Source organism: Lagenorhynchus albirostris, chromosome 12, assembly GCF_949774975.1.
Source record: "Lagenorhynchus albirostris chromosome 12, mLagAlb1.1, whole genome shotgun sequence".
NCBI lineage: Eukaryota > Metazoa > Chordata > Mammalia > Artiodactyla > Delphinidae > Lagenorhynchus > Lagenorhynchus albirostris.
Window position 1 is genome coordinate 16,343,121 of NC_083106.1, and position 25,883 is coordinate 16,369,003.

The 25,883-nt window shown below is 42.7% G+C and overlaps 1 protein-coding gene and 1 pseudogene across 3 annotated transcripts in view; both read right to left on the reverse strand.

Annotated features, from left to right (window-relative positions):
• The window catches only part of UST (uronyl 2-sulfotransferase), a 288,527-nt gene that overhangs the window by 69,059 nt on the left and 193,585 nt on the right, over window positions 1-25,883 (reverse strand). The gene's annotated exons all lie outside the window — the stretch shown is intronic.
• LOC132530881 (serine/threonine-protein kinase 3-like) lies at window positions 18,600-25,705 on the reverse strand (annotated as a pseudogene).

The window sequence follows — 25,883 nt, forward strand, 5'->3', positions numbered from 1 at the left end:
AATCAGTTATACATATACATATGTTCCCATATCTCTTCCCTCTTGCGTCTCCCTCCCTCCCACCCTCCCTATCCCACCCCGCTAGGTGGTCACAAAGCACCGAGCTGATCTCCCTGTGCTATGCAGCTGCTTCCCACTAGCTATCTGTTTTACATTTGGTAGTGTATATATGTCAGTGTCACTCTCTCACTTCGTCCCAGCTTACCCTTCCCCCTCCCCGTATCCTCAAGTCCATTCTCTAGTAGGTCTGTGTCTTTATTCCCATCTTGCCCCTAGGTTCTTCATGACCTTTTTTTTGTTTGTCTTTTAGATTCCATATATATGTGTTAGCATACGGTATTTGTTTTTCTCTTTCTGACTTCCTTCACTCTGTATGACAGACTCTAAGTCCATCCTGCATTTTAAAGAGGAGCCTTGGTGATTTTGAGAACCTGGTTGCCCTTCATGGGCCTCAACACTGGGCCAGAAGGCAATTCCATGCCTGGCTCATCTGGGTCCCTTGCCTGGAATTTCCTTCTGCCTCCTCCCCTGGTCCCACAGTGGGCCTAGGTTTTGGCGGAATTCCTGGCAGGACGAGTGTTAGTATATATGCCAGTCCACCTGTAGCGAAAGGAAGGCTCCAGAAGCTGGAGAAGAATTCGGGATCTGACAGCAAGTTCAAGGTCACTCCTGGTGAGCCTTCTGGGTAGACAAAGCACACACAACCTGCATTGTGTGCTTTGCAGCATCCTAAGCATCTACAGTCCCCATTTAAATCCTCTCACCTCTTACCAAGCTGAGAGTGGTCCTGGGACTCTGTTCTTCTAGTAAGACAAAATAAGCGAAGTCTCTAGTATATTTCTCATTCATCCCACGATCTTTCGTCATCAAGCCCCCTCCAATCCCATGGCTAATCCTGGGCCCAGAAAGGAGGGATTTAAGGAGTTCCAGTAAAAGGAAAAGTTGAGCTACACATATGGTCCATGGTGAGGTGAGGGCTGTGCCGGATGGGCAGGGCTCCAGCACCCCCCAGCCCTACCAAAACCGGAAGAGCTATGCTTTGCCTGGGTTTATGTATTGGGTTCCGTATAAGATTTCAGCTGATAACAAGGCTCTAAATCTCAAAATCATTGCTTCAGGCCAGCACGCAGAGGCTCAGGGTATTGGAACAGCTAGCATGACCCCCATCACACCGCCCCTCCCTTTGCCCTATATAAGCAGGTGATTCTGATTGTAGGGCCCGGGAAGTCGGATCTTACTAGCTGGGCCATGACTGTTTGGGTCCTATGATTAAAGAGCACCTTGTGGAAAAAACCAAAAGTATGAGAAAACATTTTTCCTCTTCCTCTCCTTCCTGGGGTCCAGGCTGCTGAGAGTTCTATTCTTCCCCCTATCTCACCCTTTAAGGAAAGAGGGGATACCAAGCCCATGCTAGCAAGGGGAAGAGTAGGTTTCTTATGTGCACAATAGTGTTAAACACTATAGAGTATCTATATTCTAAATGTCAAAAATAGCTTTAAAAATGCATGGCATCTTTTATTGAAGAGAAATTTAATTTATTATAATTTTGGTGTATAGTGTCAATCCCTTGATTATTTTAGTTTTCATTATCAACTGTGAATGAATAGAGGCCCTTTGAACCTATGACAAGCTGGGCACGAACGTGGGCTTCAGGAAGGCATACTGTACACAGGTGGGGTGCTGGGCAGACTTCCCGAATTCAACTCTCTGAACGTTTTGAAAGCCACACCTGCTGGGCCAATGCTGTTCCAGGCTCCTGGGCAGGAAGGGCTGCCAAGTATGCAGAATTCTGCCAGATTGTGCAGTTATTTTATTAGGCAAATAAATGTCTACAGATTCTAGTGCAAAACCACTGGGCCCAACCCAGTTTTGTACAAACATTTTCAAAAGTAAAAGTGGAATACATTATCAGTCACTCCTTTTCATAATTATAGTTTTTTTGGCTACCGATCATTTCCCTTCCTTCTACATATAATGTCTGGAATATTTGCACAAAGAATATCTTTAAGCGGAGGTTAGCCCCAGTGGGAGTTACTTAAGAAACCACTGGATACCCTAACTTTTATACAAGTGGGACACTTTAAGAAAGTCCATCTCGACAAAAAATTTCAGGCATAAATTTTATAGAATCATAAATTATGAGAACTGAATTCAGTGACTAGCTGAAGGAAGACTCAGGAAAAAGAGGTAGAGGAGGGCTATCAATCCTTTAGTGCTCTTTATTAGAAATGAAACACATGATAAACTTCACCTGGGATTCTAATTTTAAACTTTCAACTAGAATTTTCTCATAAAGTTTACATCTATGATGCCACAATATGGTCAAATGCAATCTGATTTCAGAGATTCTTAATTTGGAGTAGCTCAAAATCGGTTGCTTGTTGTGTTTAAATAAATCAAGCTGAAATCTTCAACAAACCAATGCCAAGGTTCTTTAATTATTTTATGAATTAAGGCATCTACTGTACATAAGACATCATGGTAAGCAGCCTGGCCTCAAGTAGCTGACAAATAATTGTGCCTGTCTCCCTTTACTTGTAGTTTACAAAATGTCACTTTACTAACAATTATATAGAATATATTCTTGGTAGTGGTTCCCTTTATTTGTATGTGGTTCCCTTTTTATTAATGCTCTTACCTTATATTAAAATTTGTCTTATAAACTTTTTTTTAGCATTTAAATGGTGACCTTTCTCATCCCTTTACTTCCAGTCTCTATTTTCAACAGATGACTCCCTCTCCCTGTTTAATAGATGAATGTAATCATTTACCTTATTATGATTATTGATATATTTGGATTTATTTTTGCATCTTTCTTTGTGTTTTGTTTGCTATTCTTTTCCTCTGCTTCTTTTTTTTTTTTCTGTTGGTTTTTAAAGTTTTTGATAATACCACCTGCCTTTCTTCTTCTGCTTTAGAATCTAAAGATTTTCTTTCTACTATTTTCACAATTACCCTTACATTTTTTAACGTTCTAAGATTTTTTTCCCCCAGATATATGGTTCTGACAGCTTAAAAAATACAAACGATAACAATGCAGGTTAAAATACTCTCATTACTTGAGAAGTACTGAGGAGAGGTGCAGAATTTTAAGAAATCATTCATAAATGGTCAGAAAGGTGAGTTGATGGAAGAGTCATTTAAAAATGTTTAACATTCAAACTTGATTAATTTTTTTCTAGTAAAGTCTGAAGTAATTTGGTCTTTCTATATTTCTCCTGAATCTGGAAAGATCTTAGCCCTTTTAATTAACCATTAAACACTGCCCATCCCATCTTATCAATGTTGTCTAAATCTAATCCTTTTTTAACACAAAAAACTCTTCGCACTCAGTATTTAACTCATTCTACCGACAGGTGTTAATCAATGGCTATATTCACTATTGCATCTTGTGTCCTGCACCTTCCTTACTTCTCCTCATAATCCATCTTTTAAGGATCCTTTTAGTGAAGTCGTTAAGTGGTTAACTCTTTCTATGTCTGAAAAAGTCTATAGGGTGATTGTGTAGCTGGATATAAAATCCTAGGTTGATGGTTATTTTCCCTCAGCACTGTGAAGATATTACTCTGCTGTCATCTGGTATCTACTGTTGCTGATGGGAAATCTGCTATCAGCCTAATTATGCTTCCTTCACTGGTCATCTGTTTTTCTTCCTTTTCCTTGATATCCTGCAGTTTTACTCTAAAATATCTGAATGTAAATTTAACTTTGTTTATTCTGTTCATAGGCTGTGGCTTTGTTCTAACACCTCTCTAGGTCTGCCCTTTAAAAGCCATAGTCCCAGTGACGGGTCAGCAGTCGTTTTGTCTGGCTTTCTTTGCTTGGCTGTGAGGGAAGTGTGGCTCCCCACCTGAGGCCCTGAAAGCACTGATGCTGGCCCCCATCTTGACAGAGAACCCAATGCCTGGCTGCCGCTGCCCCATTCTGGACCGGAGCTCAGCTGGCCTGTGATTTCACCACTGCTCATCACTCTGGTATTGTTCCAGGCATGGGGACCCTCTTTGGATTTCCTTTTTAAATATTCTATCTATCATTGCTACGTGTTTGGGGCCAAGGGAGAGTGAAATCTCTATACCGTCTCGCTTGGGGGTCCTGTATGGGCTGTTCATGCTTTTTTTCCTTCAGGGTGTTCTATTGGAAAGAATATGGAGTGCAGAAATGTGTGTGATGGATGTGGGGAGTGCACCTTGCTGAGTCAGAGGAAAGATGCTTGGTAAAATGTCAAGTCCATGCCAAAGCAAGGTCACGTGTTTAGTGAAATGTGATCATTTCTGCTTCATGAGGATGTCAGAGGCCAAAGCACAGTTTAAGCCGGACCTCGAACAGTATGATTCCTGAGGATTCTTCTTACAGACCCTGCAAGATATTAATATATTGTAGCAGGGACTTTATTATAACGGTGTTGCTTTGAATCTTTTAATTGCTTCAAGTGTGTCGCCGAAAGTTCCAATATGTGAAGTATACCACGAACACAAAAATGCCATAATCTTCACTCTACATTTTCTTTATTAGTATTATGTAGACTCTAAAATTCTGGAAGGAAAGCTTCCTGTCTCCTCTCTGTATGATGGTACCCACCCAGGGCCAGGCAGGTGCTCTTTTATAGCTCATAAAAGTAGCCTTTGAAGATGATGAGATTTTAATTTGAATTGTGCTATGCCTAGCAAATCACCATGGGAATCTGGTAGAAGCTTTCAGAAGACACTGCAGTTTTTCAATAAACAACATCATAAAAAATTCAGCAGCAGAGTGAAATGCAGAATGAAAGTACTGGTGCATTTTAATCAGAAAATGCTTAAATGATATTGTGGATGAAGATATATCATTATGGATATATTTTTTTAGTAGACATCTGGAGGACTGAAATGTCATTAAATGACCTCTAACCCACTCCCTGCTAGAAAAAGTACATTCCAGATTTGGTCTCCACTTAGAGGAATAATGACTTTGGGGCTTTGTGATTCTAGTCTCCAAGGCCCAGAAAAGCCATGTGGCTGGACCTCTGCCACCAGCAGCTCTGCCGTGACCTCTGAAAGTGGTATCTTGGTTAACCAGCCCCCTGTGGGCAATTTTGCCCTGTGCATTCGGCCCAGCACATAGATGGCAGCAATCTTTGCAAAAGGGGGCTATGCTGATTCTATTTGGAAGCATAGAGTCAGCAGGACTCTCTGTCCTTCTAGCATGACTAATGTTGAGATGCTGATTAAGCCCTTAAAATAAGCAGGAGGACAGGTTTATGGAGAGATCCACCACCCTCTCTCCTACCTAGTCACATAGAAAAATAGGTCACCACTCTGTGGGCTTGCTGTGGGGTGGTAGTATGATATCATTCGAGTGGATTGCCAGTGGCTCCTATGCGCCTACAGCTTTCCCACTCTAGATCTTAATAAAACCATGGAAATGCATTTTAACTTGACTGCTTTCCGTGCAACACCAGAAAGAAAAGATGCCGGTAAAACCTAGGCCAGAGATCAGAAGGACCACTGCAGATTTCACTTCAAAGCTGAATTATGAACTGGAAAGAAATGCATCGCTCACCTCTCATCTGTTCATTTCACCTGTTAAGAGAAGCCTCAGGAGTAGGCTAAGTCCCCACACAGTTCAGTATTTCCTGGAGGTAGGACTAGGCAGACAAATCAGGCTCCAACAGAGCTTCTCCACCGACCTGAGACTTTGTGAGTGTAAGAATGGCAGGAATTCCTGGGAAACCAAGTACGTTCTTCAAGGGTTTTTACACCATAAAAATTATTTATGACTCCTTTGGGCCACACAAGTTTCTAAAAGCCACAGAAACTGTCTTAACCTCATAGAATTTTGATGATTTTGCCTTCCCAGCTGAAGAGGTTTAGAATTCCCTTCTCTTTCTTTCACATCCAATAGTCTAATAGTTTTGGCCTAAGAGGCCAAATCTAACCACAAAAGTCACACTTTCAACTTCTGGTTATCCAGGGCATAAACAACATGCCTGTAGATCTTTGAAGGCTCACAGCCTCTCCTTTCTGTGGCCCTGTAGTCCCAACCCAGAAGGTCATACAGAATCCACAACAGGTTTAATAAAGAGAAATTGAAACTAAAGAGGCAGAATGATTATTTTAGATGAACTGGGAATTTCAGTTTCTTAAGACGGTGTAATCATGAGTGACTAAGAATTGACTGGGTGAGAGAACTATAGGAGTGAATAGGCAGTTTTGTTTTTGAATGCATTGATTAAGGGCTATCAAGGATTCAGCAACATTGGATAAAGCAGTCGTGGAAATACAAGGGCTTGACAGTTCAGCTCACGCCTAGAAGGAAAGCTATGCAGTGAGAAATGCAAGGAAAGCAGGGTGAAAACTAAAAGAGCTTAGTAGTGGGGTCCGGAAGGAGAGCTGTGGTTTATAGAGAGCATGATTCCCTTCGTGAAAAGACTTACTAGGACCACAGTGAAACCCTTGACTGACGAAGTGGTGAACAGCCACCTGGTGGGTTATCTGTGGCAAATTTAAAAGCGCAGGCTGGCTTCCTACTCTCGGGATATTTTCAAATCACCAACTTCCCTCTCCACCCTTAAGTCAAAGAATAAGAATTCATTTCAATATTAGCCCAAGAAAAACACAATCAGAGGAGGTCACAATGCTAGAATACCGTTATTAATTCCAAGACTAAATACAGTTGATTTCAAAGCTTTCACCAGAAGAGTGGAAAATTTCCCCAGGGGGTTATGATTGGTTTCACTCTTTAGGTAACCATACTGTAAATTCTTTGCTTCTTCACTTTTAGCACTAAGGGCTAGAGAGTTTCTCAAAGTACAATAAGCCTAAGGATGCTGCTTTGATTTAAGAAGCAGAGAAAAGGAAGGGAGTTATTGATATGAAACGATTATCGTTTTTCAAAAAGAGTAACTAACATTTTAGAAAGTCCCATTAGAGAACCCTCGGTAGTCCTAGACTATTAGGGAGACAGTGCCCAAGACCTTCCTGTCTGCAGCCCACGACCGTTCTCCTTTAGAGAGAGTCAGGATTTAGCAGGAGGTATGTGCCGCTCAGTCCTATAGAAGGTGGAGGAGAAAATCATTCTCCTTATTCTACATTCTTGCTCTGGACTTGTTAGGTCTAAATCTATCTCACTGATAGTCAGAATTTGGGGATTTAAGATGTCAACTGACATGCAAACAAATGCATTAAAAAACAAATGTCATCCCTAGCTGTTTCTCCTTGCCAGTAAAGACTGAGGGAAGCAGGTGGTTATTAACTTGGAGTACAGAGTACAGACACTCCCCCACCCTCGCAAAGGGGTCTGGGGCTATAACTGTATTTCAGTATGATTTGTTTTGCATTTAAAAACATTATTCTGAGAGGTCCGTAGGCTTCACTAGACTGCTAAAGCAGTTCATGACATGAAGGAGGTGAAGACCCTCCGTACTGGATATGGACAGCAGGCATATGTCTCTGCCGTAAGATGTATTTCCTAACTTGTACTACAGCACTGGCCCATCCAAAACTGTCAACAGAAGATTATTTTTTACCAAGATTTAAAAAATTCCATTTCAAAGAGTTGGAGAGCAAACTACAACAACCACCAACAAATATTTTTACGCAAATAGAGTCCCCTTGGTGATTTCAAGTGCTTAAAAGAACTTCTGTACTTGACACTTAATCTAGCACAGTGGTTCTCAAAGTGTGGTCCACAGATCGCTGGCGGGACTTGAGACCCTTTTAGGGGTCCACAAGATCAAAACTATTTTCATAATCATACTAAGGTGTTATTTGCATTTTTGATGGTGTCAACATCGGCACTGATGGTGCAAAACGGTGGTGATAAGTGGTTGGCTCATTAGCATGAATCAAGACAGTGGACCAGGGGCTTCCCTGGTGGTGCAGAGGTTAAGAATCCACCTGCCAATGCAGGGGACACAGGTTTGAGCCCTGGTCTGGGAAGATCCCACATGCCACGGAGCAACTAAGCCCATGCACCGCAACTACTGAGCCTGCGCTCTAGAGCCAGTGAGCCACAACTACGGAGCCCACGTGCCACAACTACTGAAGCCCGTGCACCTAAAGCTCGTGCTCCACAACAAGAGAAGCCACCGCAATGAGAAGCCTATACACTGCAACAAAGAGGAGGCCCCGCTCGCCGCAACTAAAGCCCACGTGCATCAACGAAGACCCAACGCAGCCAAAAATTAATTAATTAATTACTTAAAAAAAGAAAAGACAGTGGACCAGACTTGACTAGATATCATGGTACTCTTCACCACTGCACACATTTCAAAAATATTTTTAACTTAAGAATGTCTTTGAAGGAGCAGTAAAAACTATCAGTTGTGCTCAATTCCAGCCCTTTCAACTCTGTGAGGAGATAAGGGAAGACTGCATAAAGCACTTCTGCTACTGACCTCTCAGCAGTCTGGTGGAGTCTAAGGACCCACTTCTCAGATCAATGGGCTTGAATGTGTAAAATAAAACATATGATAGTAGAAGGAAAACCAAATATATTGAATTATTTATCAAAATACTAAAAAGTTGGGGTAAGTAATATATGTGCTTGTTAAAATATTAAATAACAAGATTTCTCAGTGGGTCTAATATCTACTATCATATCAATCCAGGTATTATGGCAGTGTGAATGGTTACTTAAAGAGATCTCCAATAAGAGTAATTGATATAAAACAGAAATGAATTTTATTGGTGACATTATAGGTATTCTGAATACTGCTATAGTTTGTTGCCTATATTCAAAAATGAAGGAAATGCTAAGTTAGTGAAAATAATGACGTATTTTTTTCCTCTATTGGAGTTCATAGACTCTCCTGGACTTTATCAATGGACAATTATCACCACCTGACTACTGCCTATTATTTGTCTATCTGTTTACTATTTGTTTCGCCTCACTAGGGTATCAGCTCCAAGAGAGGTGGGACTTTGTGTTGTTCAGAGCGGTCCCAGGGCTTTGAAGGGTGCCCGGCCCAGAGCAGATATGCAGCCAGCATTTCTCAAGTGAATGAGGAAGTACCATCAGTTCCAGGCCCTACTCAATAAACTTGGCCCATTCTCCTCTTTCCACTTCTAGGTCAGACTCCTAAAAGAACATCACTGCAGATTTCAAATTTACTCCTCTTATAAATATTGTGGTTCGCAGCCAGTCTCATTATTTGATCCAAACTGTTTTAGAAAGAAGTTGGTGCTTTAAAAGAACTTCTCAATCAATCAATACAGAGCCTCCTAGCACTGTTCTCTGGGGATGGTCAGCGCCCTACTACTGTTCCCTACTGGCTTTCACAGAGAAAAGGCAAATGACTGAAACACAAGAATTTTCTGCAAAATCCCCAAAGTAAAGCTTCTGTGCGCTAAGATGGAAAATATGAATCTGAAAGTCTGTATATCTGGGATTATAATTTTATCCATGAGAACACCCTGGTGTCATGTGAACGAGGTCAGACAGGTAAATGGAGAAGTAGCATCCAGTTAACTTGTCCCTGAATGTTTTCTTTGGCTTCTCAATCTTAATGCACTAATTTGCTTAACTATTCAAATTCCAAAGCAAGAAAGATCTCCTTGGTGTCAAAGCTTAGCCTTGCTCCTCCAATATTTTTATTATAAAATCAACCCATGGGATTCCCTGGTGGCGCAGTGGTTGAGAGTCCGCCTGCCGATGCAGGGGACACGGGTTCATGCGCCGGTCCGGGAAGATCCCACATGCCATGGAGCGGCTGGGCCCATGAGCCATGGCCGCTGAGCCTGCTGCTCTGCAACGGGAGAGTCCACAACAGTGAGAGGGCCGTGTACCGCAAAAAAAAAAAAAAAAAAAAAAAAAGCAACCCATGTTTATTATAGAATATACAGTTAAGCGAAAAAAGGAAAATAAAAAGCAACCATAAATCTGCCACACAAATATAAATATTTTAAAATACAAGATATAAGTAATTAAAATATAATAGATAAAAAGAAAAATATTTTGGTGTATAACCCTTTTTAGTACTTTTTGTATGAAAGTCTATTTTGGTTACTGTGGGTTGTCCTGACTCTAATGCCAAATTCCAAATAAAATATTAAAAAGAACAAAGGAAGCAACGGTCTTTGAACTTTATTACCCTACACACATATTTTTCTTTTTATATTTAAGTGTGAAATTTCTTCACAAAGTGGCCCTGTTTCTTTAGTTGCATTTCCATTGACTTAAATGTTCCTCCATCTACATTACAAATGGAGAGGAGTGGAATTAATAAAGTAAAAACTCACTGATTACCCAAAAACTCAGGAAAGTTTGTTATTTACCATATGAACTGGCAACTTATTATTAACTCTTGTATTTAAGGAAGAGATGTGAAGATTAGACAAAGCCTTCACCTCTCAAATGAGAATGGTCAATGGCCCTGGCTGGGCTTTGATGTCTCAGTTTTACAGGTCCCGTTTTGGAAGAGTAAACATGGCTGTCTTAATTTAGTAAGTTATCTGTTAACCTGGAAAGACACGGGACAGAGTTGAAGACACATAATCTGCATTTGCTGTTGTCAGAACAGATGCTTCTATTAACGCAATCCAAGTTGTTTTCAGTTTATTTGAACGAGGATACAGACCAATCACTTTTGTTTATCCATTATTTTGGTAAGGGTCTCATGGGTTACTTTTTTTCCGCTTAATGCCCTGGCCCTCCGTCAAATCAGTCTACAGTACTGGTAAAATGCTAATGCAGTTTGTAAAAAGTAATGGAGACCCAGGTGTTGGATTTCTGCTGTGGCTTAGCTACTCCTTCACAGAGGGAAGGCCCTGAAATTTCTGACTTCAATAATCCACCTCGGTTCTTCCCTTCCTTCACTGTCCTAAATCCTTTTGAACTTTTTAAACTTTTTAACCAAGGTTTTTATTTGGGGGCACTTACTGAGGTCAAAGAACCCCACCTTCGTGAAGTTCCCACAAAGCCATAAATTGCTTCTTTAGAAGTCTAGAGGCTTCAAATGATAAAAAGAACACTGTGAATGACGTGTTTCTTGTATTTTCAAAGCCTTTGAACATCTATTATCCCATTTTTACTGGCTGATGGAGGACTGATGAGGTTCCTACATTTCTAGAAGGGCCATTCCAGAGGAGCAGAAGCGCTGTAAAGCCCACTCCTGGCTCACTCGCTGGTGGTAAAAGGGTGTTGGAATGTGGGTGGGAGAGAGTGCAGGCTCTGAGCTGCTGACTGACAGACCAGTGAATTACCATGAATTGGCCGGAAGCAGGGCAATGTGGAGGAGGAACCAACTAGCTGCATCCTTGGAAACAGGCAGAGGTCTCCTTTGAAGAGTGGATTTGGCAATGGAAAGAGGCGAGTTGCAGTGTTGAAGTGCAGAGGGCTGGGGCGTGGCTGGGAGGGGGCAGGGAGCATGAGACAGTGCATCACCTCGCAGGTCTACACCTGCAGGTTAGAGACCAGAGAGGCAGCCTCCTCTGGCTTCCTGCCTGTCTTTCAATGCAGAACACCAGCCGAAATGAACATCTGGAAGTTTAGGCTGTCCTGTTTTTTAAATAAATGAAATTAACCAGGGAATTGACATCATGATGCAGGCTCTGCCTACCTGTCCAACCTTGGGTTCCTGTTCCCGCCTCACCCTTTATATGCCCCAGCAACCTTTGCTGTCTTTAGTTCCTCCTATGCAGCAAGCCGTTTCAAGTTATCCCCTCTCTGCCTGGCTGCCTTCTACGTATCCAGCAAGACTCAACTCGTGTCATCTCCTCCAGGAAGCCTCCAGACATGACCTCCACAGCCGTCCACTGATGCTTGTAGATAATGCCCTGGTGTTAGGACCCAAGGGCTATGTGCCTGCCTCTCCCCTTAGACTGTATTTCTAAGAGCAAAGTCTATCTTGTTTCCCCAGCCCTTACCACTGCACGTGGCCCAGAGCAGACGCCCAGTGCCTGTTTGGCTGAATGATACACGTTTGATAAATGAACACATACACATGTGATGAAGATGAAGAGGGTTGAAGCAAGGAATAAAACTTGAACATGGGGCTTGTCTGGTGGCACAGTGGTTGAGAGTCCGCCTGCCGATGCAGGGGACATGGGTTCGTGCCCTGGTCCGGGAAGATCCTACATGCCATGGAGCGGCTGGGCCCGTGAGCCATGGCCGCTGAGCCTGCGCTCCGCAACGGGAGAGGCCACGACAGTGAGAGTCCCGCGTGCAAAAAAAAAAAAAAAATTGAACGTGAGCTCCACAGTAATAGCAATTTGTGTCCTATTCCCTGATGGTCCCAAGTGCCAAGAAAAGGGCCTCTCTCTTACTTTTTTATTTAAAAAGTGTTTTTTTTTTTTTTTTTTTGCGGTACGCGGGCCTCTCACTGTTGTGGCCTCTCCCGTTGCGGAGCACAGGCTCCGGACGCACAGGCTCAGCGGCCATGGCTCATGGGCCCAGCCGCTCCGCGGCATGTGGGATCTTCCCGGACCGGGGCACGAACCCATGTCCCCTGCATCAACAGGCGGATTCTCAACCACTGCGCCACCAGGGAAGCCCTAAAAAGTATTTTAAAATAATAAGGAAGAAACGTTTTTGGAAGTGGTGCAGAAGTGGTGATTTACAGATTCTTCTGCAATGTCAGGAGATTTCAGAGAGCTTTGCTTGAGGGCAAGGGTTGCTGTCACGACAGACCTGCGTTTTCATCTGGAGGCAGGCTTCCCGGCATAAGCTGCTTCCTCAGCTGGGTCATGTGCACTAGAAATATTTTTAGTAGCTCTCATATTTTGCAGTTTGAAGTGACTCTGAAACCTGCGTCTTCTGACTCTCAGGGACACTTAGGGCACATTACTTTCTACAGTGGCCAAAGTCCCTGGGCTTCTTTTCATCCTAACCTTTCTTGGGTTGTTCTCTACGGATGCTGTGCTCTCAGACTCTGGAGCACATGACACAGGCAGCATGCAAATTTTATTTCCCAGGCTGGAGAGTGCAGAGCTGGGAGGATAAACAATTTCACAATAAGCTGCCAGTGACCAGGCAGGCAGGTAATTAATATATCCTCTGGTCTGTGGGTGGGAGTAGGCAGGAAGAATATCAATTACATCACTGGGCTGTAATGGATGTTACAGTCCTCTTCAAAGGTCATCTTGAGGTTGAAACACACTTTCCAGTAGTGTGTCTGCCTTTATAAATGTAAGACGCAAGAATTCATATGAGTAGTAACAGATATAACTGTACCAGACCCAACATTTTACATAATTTCATAGATTACCAATCCCTAATCATCAGTAGAGGAATGTACGTATATCCGTGCTACCTTCGAAGGTAAATACTTATTCAGCAGGGGCAACTCTGGAGTCAGATGACCTGGATTCAGATCGGTGGCATATGATCTACTACTGATCTGCCATCAGTGGCTATCAGTGGTAAATGTATAACAACCACCCTTCCTGAAAAAAAGAAGACCTGATTTATAGCATTTGCAGATTTCCATGGTGTGAATACGCCTACCATGGCCAAATTCAAGCCACCATCTTGATGTCAACTAAATAGCACAATTCCTGAAAATTTAACAGTTGCTCAGAGCCAGTCCAAGCCAGCTCCAGAGCACCATTGGTTGAAACCCAGGCTCTGCTTCTTACTAGTTGTGTAAACTTAAGCAAGTTACACGGCTTCTGTAGTCCTTAGTGTCTCATCTGTGAAACGGGCATAATAATATTTATCTTAGAGGGATGCTGTAAAGATTACATGAGATAGTGTACGTGTGGCAGGTATGAACCTCTCCTGCTGTCGGGAGAGTAACTGACCAATGGTCCGAGATGCTTTGCTCTGAGTCTATCACCCCATTCCTGCTGAGGCCACGGGCTGCTCTAAGCCAAAGACTGGCAGGGAGGTTATAGCAGGTCCATTCCTGCAAGCTGCAGGACTCCTCCGATGGATGACTTTGGCTTAAAGATTCCCCACTGGCTTGGCCAAAACTTTATTAGAGCTGCACTGTAGTCTGAGCTTCTGCCTACCCAATTCTTCCTTCTCTGCTCTTCACGGGGTCAGACCTATAGCAGGTATGATGTCTTTTTCCAATTCCCTTTTCCCTCACGAGCATTTCTCCCAGTAGATCTCTGCATGTCCAATCTCATCTTGGCTTCTGCTTCTCAGAGGAACTTAGCATGCTAGTCACTTTAGACTGTGCATATAGCAAGTTCTCAATAAATATTTATTTTTTTAAAAAGAAGAGTGATGTGGGATTCCCTTGCCCTTGAGGACCTACTTCTTCCCCTGGTAAGTGATCCTGAGAGAGAACATCCTCTTTAGGAGAGACGATGACTATCAACCCAGGGGTGCCTCTGCCTACCCCACCAGGGCAATGCAGACCAACACTTCCATCACTATCTCCATTTTTCTAGTTTTCTTTTGCTTGCCCCTCCCAGCCACTTCCAACAATGATGAACTATCCTCCCTTCTCAAAACTTTTTCCCTCTGATTCTGTGATGCCACATCTCTATGTTATCCTCTTCTTGGGACTGATGCTCTTGTTTCCTTTGTTTCCCACTCCTCAAAGAGTGCTAAAAAATGGGTGACCCACAGGCTTTTTATCCTCATCCCTGATTTCACCAAATGGCTTCAATTCAACAACTTTCAGCAAATAATCAGTGAGCACCGCCATTGCTCCAGACATGATCTCACCCCTCATGGAATACAGATATAGATACAGATGTAGATATATGCAGATAGGTATATATAATTACCCTTTCTCTGGATACTGATAATTTCCAATTCTATATATCTAGCCCAGTCCTCTCTTCTGACTGCTGGATGTCTCCATTCACGTGAGCATCTGAAACTCAGCATATCTCTCCCGCCCCTCTGTACCTGCATTCCCCACCTACAGTAGTACCCTCCATCGAACTGCTCCAACCAGAAACCCAGGATCTTCCTTAACTCCCCTCATCCTCCAGCTCCACATTCAATCACTCAAGGAGCAATGACTGATTCTACCTCAGACATGTGTCTGAATCTTTTCATTCCTATCAGTCTCCTCTGCCATGCCAATTCTATTCCAAACCAAAATAGTTTATCTTGCCCTACTCCAAGCATCTTCCCCTTGCACAAGATTTCAAATGCAAATCCTGTCATGTCATGCCCCCCTCCCTGACCACAATTCGACCTGTCTGAGACTTTCCATTGTTTTCAGAATAAAGCCTCACATACTTATAATATATTTGCCCCTGCCCACCTTTCCATCTGCATAGCATACCCCTGTGCCCTGCCTTCTAAAACTCCATCCATATAAGTTTTGTAGTACCTGGGACTCTTGATTTATGTACATACTATTCCCACAGCCTGATCACCTCTTCCAGTCACTTGTTTAATGTCTGTTTCCCTGACAGATTAGACTCTCCATGAAAGCTGGAACTACACCTGTGCTTTTCAGTACTGCATTCTCAGTATCTGCCAAAGCCCTGGCTACAGAGTAGGTGCTGAATACTTGTTGAAAGAAAGAGAGAATGAATTAACCATATCAGAATATAAATAGTCCAAACATTTATGCACGAGACGTACATAACCTTGTGGATGGGTAGGTTCATTAAAAGATGCTGGTAACAAAATGCCAGATCTACCAGTTTTATTTATAATTAAAGAAAAGAACCCAGGAAGAAGAGTTTAACGTTAAAAAAAAAAAAAGGTGTCAATTTCAGTCACTGAGAGGGTGTGAGTGAGCATGTGTAGGGGTGTGTGTGTGTGTGTGTGTGTGTGTGTGTGTGTGTGGCGGGGTGGTGACAGGGGGTCCACCATGGTGATCTGGTCATCTTGAGATAACTGTGTCCTCCTTTTCTGCACAAGCATGAAACTGAACTAGGCTGTCATAATAAGGAGACTGGTGAGCAATAGACTGGAAAAGTTTAGGAGATGGCCATCACTTCCGGGCTTTATAATTTTGTTCCAGAACTTAACATACACCCTTTTCAGACTTTCTTATATTTCACAAATTTGTTCATGATATTCTATTTCTAAATTCACTTTCTCTGATAAATATCTGATTTAGCTTAGCCTTTACAGTCAACACCATCATAATGAGGGCAGCTCCATGTGGTATTTCCAACCTTCACGCTCCAGTCCTAACTCCTTAAATGAGTGGATGAGATGAGATAACCTCTATGTTTCTTTTATTTTATAAATTTATTTATTTATGGCTGTGTTGGGTCTTTATTGCGGTGTGCAGGCTTCTCATTGCGGTGACTTCTCTTGTTGCGGAGCACGGGCTCTAGGCACATGAGCTTCAGTAGTTGCAGCACACGGGCTCAGTAGTTGTGGCTCACGGGCTTAGTTGCTCCGCGGCATGTGGGATCTTCCCGGACCAGGGCTCGAACCCGTGTCCCCTACATTGGCAGGCGGATTCTCAACCACTGTGCCATCAGGGAAGCCCTCTATGTTTCTTTTCTGCCTTAAAAAGTACTATGATTAATTAAGGTCTGTTTTTTTTTCCCTCCCTTTTCTCAACTCCCTGAGACCCCATGTTAAAAGGGCCCTGATGACAAATCCTGTTCCTACATTTGCCTTCCTCCTTGCTAATCTTTTTTCTTCCTTCTTTGTTTGTAGCCTCTTCTAATTTACCAACGATGGTGTGATTATAAGTCAAGGGCCTACCCAGTATGACACCATTCCAATAGACCCTGGTAAAGATATTTAATTGCTTCTTGCCACAATTTTGTTATTTGCAAAATGGGACTAATAAGGCTATCTTGGAGAACAGCACAATTTTGGAAGACTGCAGACTTAATGAGAAGCTTTGAATTTCTCAGAAAAGAAGCCTTTCGAAAACTTGGTGTTAATTCAGCCCTTGATGTAAAATCATTTATTTTGACTGAATTTTAAAAGTCGCAATGCTAAATGTGGCTTTGCAAATAAATTAAATACAGGTTTTGCTCTGCAGAAGCCTGACTTCCACTAATAACATTTAGAGAGGATTACTTGAGGTATCTTTGAGCCAAAATATTAAAGTTGATACTGGATGAAAAGTAGAAACCAAAGTAGTCTTCAGGAGTAGGGTATGAAGCAAATAATGCCCTTCGCCAGGTTAGAAGAACTTTTTCACGAAGAAGAAACACTTCTAAAAATAAAATTTTGTTGGATTATCGATAACATTTTATTTACTTATAAATAATCAAGTGCTATAGACCTCAAGTTTAAAAGTACTATTTGCTAAGGCAGCTAAACCTAGCAAAAGTGTTTCTTTTTGCTTTTGATAGTAAAATATTAGTCTAATTAAATTGGTGTAAATTAATTTCATCAGCTATAATAGAGAGCTGAACTCCAAGACCTGCCGTGCCCTGGGAAGTGCCTTTAGATCCGTAGAGGCAACAACTAACTTAGCTGATAACAACTAAGCACCCATTTTATCCAGAAAAAAAAATCCAGCTAATCATCAGTTATGGCCTAGAGGCAACTGAGAGACCTGTACATAAAATACAGATGTGCACATTTATATGAATGGAAAAACTTGAGAAGGATACACTGACATGGTCATATATTTATCAAACTGTGAATCCATCCAATATTCATTTAGTCATTTATTCAACAAATAATCTTTGAGCACTTACTATGTGTCAGATCCTGTTCTTTTATTTTTAAAAAAACTTTTTTTAGGTGCTGAAGAAATGCTGGTGAGTAAGGCCGCTAAGTTCCCTGCGCATATGCAGTAAATCCTATTAAGTCCTTCCTACATGACGGGCTCCAGGGAAGCAATAAATGGGATGTATACAAAGCAGGGAAGATGATACGTGACCAACAGCAGATGGAATACTTGACAGTCAGGCTGAGAAAGGACTAAGGAAACAAGCTGAGAGTCACACAGGATGAAAAGAGGCAGTTCAGCATGGTGGTTAGGGACATGGCCTCTGAAGCCAGACTGCCGGAGTCTGAATCCTGGTTCCATCACTTCATGGATGTAACTTAACTCTGGGCAAGTTGCTTAACCTTCCTGAGCAACAGGCTCATCATTAAATTGAGATCATGATAACATAATAATAATCTCATAAGATTGTGTTATGAGGATCGAGTTAAGTATTCAGGTACTAAGGAACAGCGACCCAAAGGTTGGGATCAAGAGAGAATGGTGATGAGATTTTGAAGGATGGATAGGATATGGATGGAGAGAGAAACGAGAAGAAGACTTTCCAGCTTAGGGTAGCAACATAAGGAAAAGAATGGATATGGGAAGGAGCCTGTTCTCAAGAGAGAATTTGAGAAGCTTGGTTCAATTAGCATTTAATTGGGAAAGCAGTAAGTCAAGGTTGGCAGGATAGGTCCAGATTATTGAGTCTTGAAAGCCGCAGAAAGGACTTGAGAATTCATCACAGAAGGCAGGACACACCAAGCTTCTTGAGCAAGGAATTAAATGACAGGATGTGAAGTGCTGCTTTGGAAAACGAATCTGGCAGCACTATACAGGGTGAAAGGGCGAGAAAGTGGCTAAATCAGAGGAGATTAGTTAGGAGGCTGTTCCAGCACTGAAAAACATTAAAGACAGTGCTAATGGCAGTGGCAACGGAGAGAGGGTGAGCGACGCTGCAGAGACATTCTAAACAAAATAAAAGGGGTTTCAGTGCCGATTGGACTGAATGGATGAAGGAGAAGAACTTTCCAAAAAAATTCAGGGTAGTGGTATATTGATGATGTATGTATATTATTCAAGTGTTTTCAATTGCAGAGTGATCAGATTGGGCAAACAGAGAATAGGCAAGATGCAGGAAACTGGCTGCACAAAACTCTCGCAGGATGCCCACGGAAGACAACGCGAGAACCCGATGAAGATGCAGGGCCAAGGTATTAATGGAAAGAAAGAAATATTGTGTGACAGGAGGAGCCCACCTGTGAAGGGCCAGAAACAGAACCCTCCATTCAAAGTAAATGATGAATTACTCAGGCTTTCACGTCTGGGGTTTGCACACAAAGGTAAAAGGCATATACTAATGTATGATATTAGGGATCTGAATTTAATGAGGGGAGCAGCTGGAAGTGACCAAGTTAAAGTCTCAGATGCATATTAAGTCAGAACAATTCAAGTGAGGGGTTTTATCTGCTGACTTCAACTTAGTTCCCACAAGTAAAGGAGAAATAACACTTATCCGGAGAACGTACTGATCACACAGGGCTAAGAGTGAGCACAGTGGGAGATGCGGTGTCACTCAAGGTCTCCCACGGTGCTTCTCAAGTCCATCTAAAACTTAATGTTTTCTGGGGATGTACGTGGGGGGAGGGAGAGCTGAACAAGCTGATTTTAAAGTTTCTATAGAAAAATCAACAAAGACGAAAGAGCTAGAACAGTTAGGGGAAAGATTAGTGAGAAGAGATTAGAGCCTACCAGATAATAAAATATTTAGTATATAATAGTTATTGTATAGTACATTAATTGTATTGATGATATTATTGTCTATTATATAATAAAATGTATATTATGTGATTATATATTAGTTTACACACAAGAGCACACACACACACACACATATATGTAATAGTGCTCTACTATACCTAAAGACACAGATCAATGGAATAACATAAAAAGTCAAAAAATTGATCCCTCCAAAAATAAGAATTTATTACATGGTAAAGGCGACACTTTAGTGTGAAAAAATAAATTATTCTGTAAAGGTTGTTGAGATAATTTGTTAACCATCTGGGAAAAAAAAGATATTGGATTCATATGTTACACCTGACAGCAGGATGGATCAAAGATTTTATACTAGACAACAGGAATTACAACAAAAACTCCGGAAGACACCATGGAGAATTCTTTTAATAGCTTCAGAGCAAAGAAGGTCTTTCTAAGTGTAACACACAACTTAGAAGCAGCATTTCACATCCTGACATTTAATTCCTTGCTCAAGACGCTTGAGTCCTGCCTTCTGTGATGAATTTTCAAGTCCTTTCTGCAGCTTTCAAGACTCTCAGTTATCTGGTCCTGTCCTGCCAGCCTTGACTTACTGCTTTCCTAAATAAATACATGTTAATCAAACCACGCTTCTCACATCCTGTTTCCAAAACTGGCTCATTCTCACTTGCATTTTTCCTATGCTATTCATTGGTTAACTTATCCTTTTTCTCTTGGTTTGTGAAGCTTCTTTTCATTGAAGTTTTTACTGAGATAATTGTAGATTCACATGTGGTTGTGATGCTTTTTGGTTAAGTATTATGATAATATATTTTTTAAAATAAATTTATTTATTTTTGGCTGTGTTGGGTCTTCGTTGCCGTGCGCAGGCTTTCTCTAGTTGCGGCGAGCGGGGGCTACTCTTTGTTGCGGTGCGCGGGCTTCTCATTGTGGCGGCTTCTCTTGTTACGAAGCACGGGCTCTAGGCACACGGGCTCAGCAGTTGTGGCGCACGGGCTTAGATGCTCCACGGCATGTGGGATCTTCCTGGACCAGGGAGCGAACCCGTGTCCGCTGCATTGGAGCAGATTCTCAACCACTGCGCCACCCGGGAAGCCCAAAGTCAAAGTCTCCATCTTGAGGAACTTTCCAGTTATCAGGAAAAACATTTTCGGACACAGGGAAGGGTTCATGCATATTCTGATTACAGTTTTCATGACTCTTATTTTGAAGTCCTGTTTATCAAAGTAATCCAAGAAAGATGGTCTTTGTACTTGTGGTGAAGTTGCATTTCTTTTCATAGTTCCATCTCCTTCCTCATCCTCACTGTTTATAACCATGGCCCCAAGTCAGACTCTAACATTGTGCTGTTATGTTCAATCACGGTCTGGGCCCCTTCACTCATCGTGCTTGTTGGCCTCGTGGTGCGCACGCTGTCTGAGCTAGTCTTCACCATGGTGTGGGAATACAGCTCATCTTCATCCGAATTTTCTTCTTCCTCTTCCATTTCTCGCTCTATTCCTCATGTCTTTTAGCCTTGGTTTCCATAGCTTCTGTGATCAAGTCTCTTAAAATTGATACAGGTTTTGCATTCCTGATAAAAGGGTGCTGTAAAAGTTGTGTTGCAGTAGCTCTCTGCTCAGGATTCTTCACTAGGCACTTTTTAAAAAAATTGGTGAAATCATCAGAACAAAGTTCTGGCTTCCTGAATGTTGGTGGTGGGTTTGTGGGAATCAAAAAAATAGCCTGGGGGTCTGGCAACAGGAGGAGGAATTCCCAGAGAATCAGACTTTGAAGGCTAGCAGGATTTGACTGCAGGACTTCGACAGGGCTGGAGGAAATAGAGACTCCACTCATGAAGGGCACACACAGGGTAGTGTGCGCATCGGGACGCAGGGGGAAGGAGCAGTGACTCCGTAGGAGACTGAGCCAGGCCTCCCTGTTGGTGTTGGAGGGTATCTTGCAGAGGCGGGGGGTGGCTGTGGCTCACTGCCGGGACAAGGACACTGCCAGCAGAAGTTCTGGGAAATACTCCTTGGCGTGAGCCCTCCCGCCATTAGCACCACCAAAGAGCCTGCATGTTCCAGTGCTGGGTCGCTTCAGGCCAAACAACCCTAAATATTATGATAATATTATAACAATATCGATAGCTGACATTACACCTAGGGAACAGAAAGACACAGAAGAGTTTTAAGCAGGAGAAGGACAACAGATTTGCACACTAGAGGCTATGACCGTGGGTTGGAAGATGAACTGGAGCCAGGCTGACCGCCTATGAGGCTTTTGCAGATATCTGGGTAGCACATGAGGAGGGCTTTGTTGATGACCCTGATGGGGAATGATCTGAGAGACGTCAAGGAGGAAGAAGCGACAGTCTTGGCAGCTGGACCGGACACTATTGTGCCCTGCCTCCCGTCCTCTTGGCCACTTTTTCTCTAGCCATTGCTGCAGCCGTGAGATTCATGCAGAAGTAACCTGAGAGCAACCTCGCTTTCTGTTCCCAGTGCTACACCCAGAGGAACCCACGTGGCCCCCCTGTGTGCACAGCCCAGATGTGCGGGGAGTTAAGGCTTCGTGAGGTGAACCTGACAACAAACGATGAAAGCAGTGGGTAAATGCTTTCTGCTTTCCTCAGTCAGAAACATTCTAGGGCAAATTCTACCCTGTCCTCCCACAGTGCTGGCAGGCTTGAGCCTCGGTTTCCACAGGAGTGACCAATGTCAGGACACGCCCTTGTGTTGACCTTCCCTCCTTCCCTCTCTCTCCAGTCCCCCACTCCTAGTCCCTGGGATCACTGTCCAAATTCTAAAACCCTTCCTCCAAACCCTTGCCTCAGGCTCTGCTTTCAGGAGGATTCCAGGTTAAGCTGGTGACTGATTGCATATGGGTTGGGGGGCTGGGGAAAGAAAGCAGGCAGGGATGACTCCAGAGTCTCTTGTATGGGTGACTGAACCGATAGGGGTATCACTCACTATTAATGGAATACAGGAGGAGATGGGTTTCTTTGTGTGCGGTAGAGGCAGAGAGTAGGAACAGATGCTCATCTTGCCACAGCTATTCCCATCACAATGCCTGACGCTTTGCAGGTGTTCAAAATATATTGAAGTTGTAAGTGGAGAGAGGAGGCAAACATTGGTGCTTGGTCCACATTTGTATCATTGTTAAGTATGTACTGAAAGTTGGGCTGGGTGTTGGCCAGGTGGCTGTGAAGGGTGCTGGGATTAAAAGAGGAGATCATGTCCTATCATCTGAGAGAATTATATTTTAGTTAAACCTAGAAGACATATACAAATGTGAAATAATTTGAAGGATTTTAGAAGCAATATATATTAACAAGTAAAAAATATATATTATTTATATTAGCATGCAAAAACTAAATATAATTCACACCAAGTAATAATTACCTGGAGAAATAAAGATGAGCAGTAATCAAGGTTGGTTGAGGTTAATCTTATTGTCTTGGTTTATTTTTTATTTTTTTGGCCATGCCGTATGGCTTGAGGGATCTCATTTCCCCAACCAGGGATTGAACCCAGGCCGCAGCAGTGAAAGCCCCTAACCACTAAGCCACAAGGGAACTCCCTATTGTCTTGGTTTAGATCACTTTTCTTAATCTCATAGGGTTTTTATTTATTAATAGTGGTCAGATATGGAATGCCATAATTATAGTGAGATTTCATCGCCAACAAAGTTTCCTCTGTCTCGTATTAAACTTGATAACTTTCTTTTATGCATCTGCTGATTCTTTTGACAAGTCTCATCCAAGAGTTTAGTTTATTTCAAAAACTGGCAGTGAGTGTTTAAAACTCTGCAGTGGTGAAGGGGCAGCCAGCTCACTATAAAAGTCATACCAGGGGCCGCCCTGGTGGCTCAGTGGTTAAGAATTCGTCAGCCAATGCAGGGGACACGGGTTCGAGTCCTGGTCCGGGAAGATCCCACATGCCGCAGAGCAACTAAGCCCGTGCATCACAACTACTGAGCCTGTGCTCTAGAGCCCACGAGCCATAACTACTGAGCCCGTGTGCCGTAACTACTGAGCCCACATGCCACAACTACTGAGGCCCGTGCGCCTAGAGCCCGTGCTCGGCAACAAGAGAAGCCACCACAAAGAGAAGCCTGTGCGCCGCAACAAAGAGCAGCCCCCCCTCGCCACAACTAGAGAAAGCCCGAGCACAGGAATGAAGACCCAACACAGGCAAAAATAAAAACAAATTAATTAATTAATTAAAAAAAAGTCATACCAGTATAACCTTCCTCTTCAATGCAAAAAAAAAAAAGAGTATAGAAACGTTTAGCTACATGTTGATACAATTCCATTGTGTTTTTAGTTTGTAATATGAAATGCAGAGCCATTTTTAAAAAGCTTCATTTGACTTGAAATCGAGTAGGCTTTGGTTAAAATTCTTTCATTTAATCATGAATGAAGATTCATGTCATGTCAGGGAAGAGTCTCCTGACATGGTACCATATCCCTCTGCTTAGTTTCTATCCTCCCTGTAGTCGGAAGTATTTAGCCTTGTCCTTCAACTTCCAGCCATTAGAGGGCAAGGCTGCTGCAGCTAACAGATTCTAAGACTTGTTTTGAGAGAGCCTGAGCGAAGCAAGCGTTTTTCCAATTACACACTATCTAATTCAATTTACAGTTATTAGAAAAACTGCCAGCCATTTCACGTTAATTTTGACATTTTCATAAGTACTTGCAATTAGAATTCAAGCTGAGATTCCAATAAATCTCTTAGACGTTTTACACTTACTTTTCCTGTCTTTAGAGTTCACGAAATATTTTTCAGAACACGTTTGGAGGTCGTTCTGCCTTTGGGGAATTTATGCTGTGTATGTAAAACAGTTGGGCAGTGAAAAAATATTACAATTTGGCAAAGCAAATTGAGGAAAACGACAGAGGTGTGCCAGGTTCTGGAAAACAAGTGTACGATATGAGATTCAAAATTTAAAACAGATTAAATCGAGCCATTAGTTTTTTACTTTATATAAAACTTCACTGCATAACTTCTTTGAATAGCAAGCTCCCTGGCTGCATTTAAAAAACATTATTTTAAAGAACATTTCCTGACTGCATTTAAAGTGTAGTTCTATTCATCCATGTCTTTAAATTTAGCATTTATTGTATTTTATGAACTGGCCTGCATCTAAAGAGTGACGCACGTCTCTGGAAAAATGGCAATGGATTCTAAATGCCTCATCGGCCAAATAAGAAGATGTCTTCATGCTAAAATATTTTATTCATCAAAGTACTTACTCTGTTTTATTGCCTAAAGCACGCTTCCTAAAGTGAGATCTTAAATGTACAGTATAATATACTCTTTGGTTTCCCACTTCAGTTTAAAAGAAAGCCTGACTTAAGACCTACACAGAGTATTCATAAATACAACAAATCTTACACTATACCATCAAGCTCCTTTAATGACATTTATTTGCACACGCCAACTAAAAGTCTACCAAATACAAAAATTCCTGAGGCGAAGGCAAATAGAGCTTTTCCAAATGTGCAGAGGATATAGAAAGTAAGCTTCTAGAAGATATGCGGGAGGTATATCTCTCAGTAAAAACAGCCCCTGCTAATACAGACAAGAATGGATGTGTTGTTATTTCTCAGTAGTTCTCAGCCTTAGCTACATGTTGGCCTCACTTCCGGCTTTTAAAAAGTCCCAAGGCCCAGCCTGCACCCCTGACCGATTAGACCAGAATCTTTGGGTGTGGGACCCGGGCACTGGTACTTTGAAAAGCCTCCCAGGTGATTCCAATGAGCGGCCAGGCTGAGAACCACCACCTTCATAAATCTGAGCCATGTGTCCCAGCTGGGGTGCAGGGCTGAGCCCCCAGCAAGGAGGCAGCTGCAGCTGGTCGCTGACTCACAGGGAGACGCGGGGGTCCGGAGCAGATGAGCTCAGCTGACAGGTGGCCAGCGGGATGCACCTGGCTGTGCTCTGGCAGCTTGGATTTGATGCCCCTGATGGGACCTTCCATTGAGAAAGCAGGTCAGGCAAAGCTGATTTGGCAGCCCCCTCGGGGACATCTGGAGAATCGCTTCTCAGTCCCAAAGCTCCTTGCCTCCCTAAACCCTCTGCTCCGGCCAAGCTGGGTGGCTGACCATAGGGCAAGCCTCGGGCTCTCGGGCTTTTACACAAACGCTCTGCTCCTGCGGTCCTCTTGACCCTCACCCCTGCCTGAATCCGCATCCGTCCCCAAAGACTGAGCTCCCCCCTCGTCCAGGAAGCCTCCCGCAAAGATCCCACCTCTCACTGATGTTTCTTCTCCTGAATTCTCCGGTGTCTGCATCATTCTTTTGCTAATTAAACATGTCCCAGCCAATGACAACTCCTCAAGTTTGGGTCTTCTGTTGCCAGCCAGGCAGTTAGCAAGTGGAAGGGCAGTGAGGTGGCCCCCGCACTGTAAATGCGTCCCCATCACCGCCCCTGCCCCTAGAGCTGCTCATCACACATGGTCCTCGCTCCATAAATACCTGCTTTTTGATTGTTTATCTCCCCCTTGATCACTGCAGTAGCCTCAGATCAACTGGAGCCCTTTTCTGCTCTGTATATTGAAGCTAAAGTAATTCTTTTCCAAAATGTAAGTTTTAGGATCC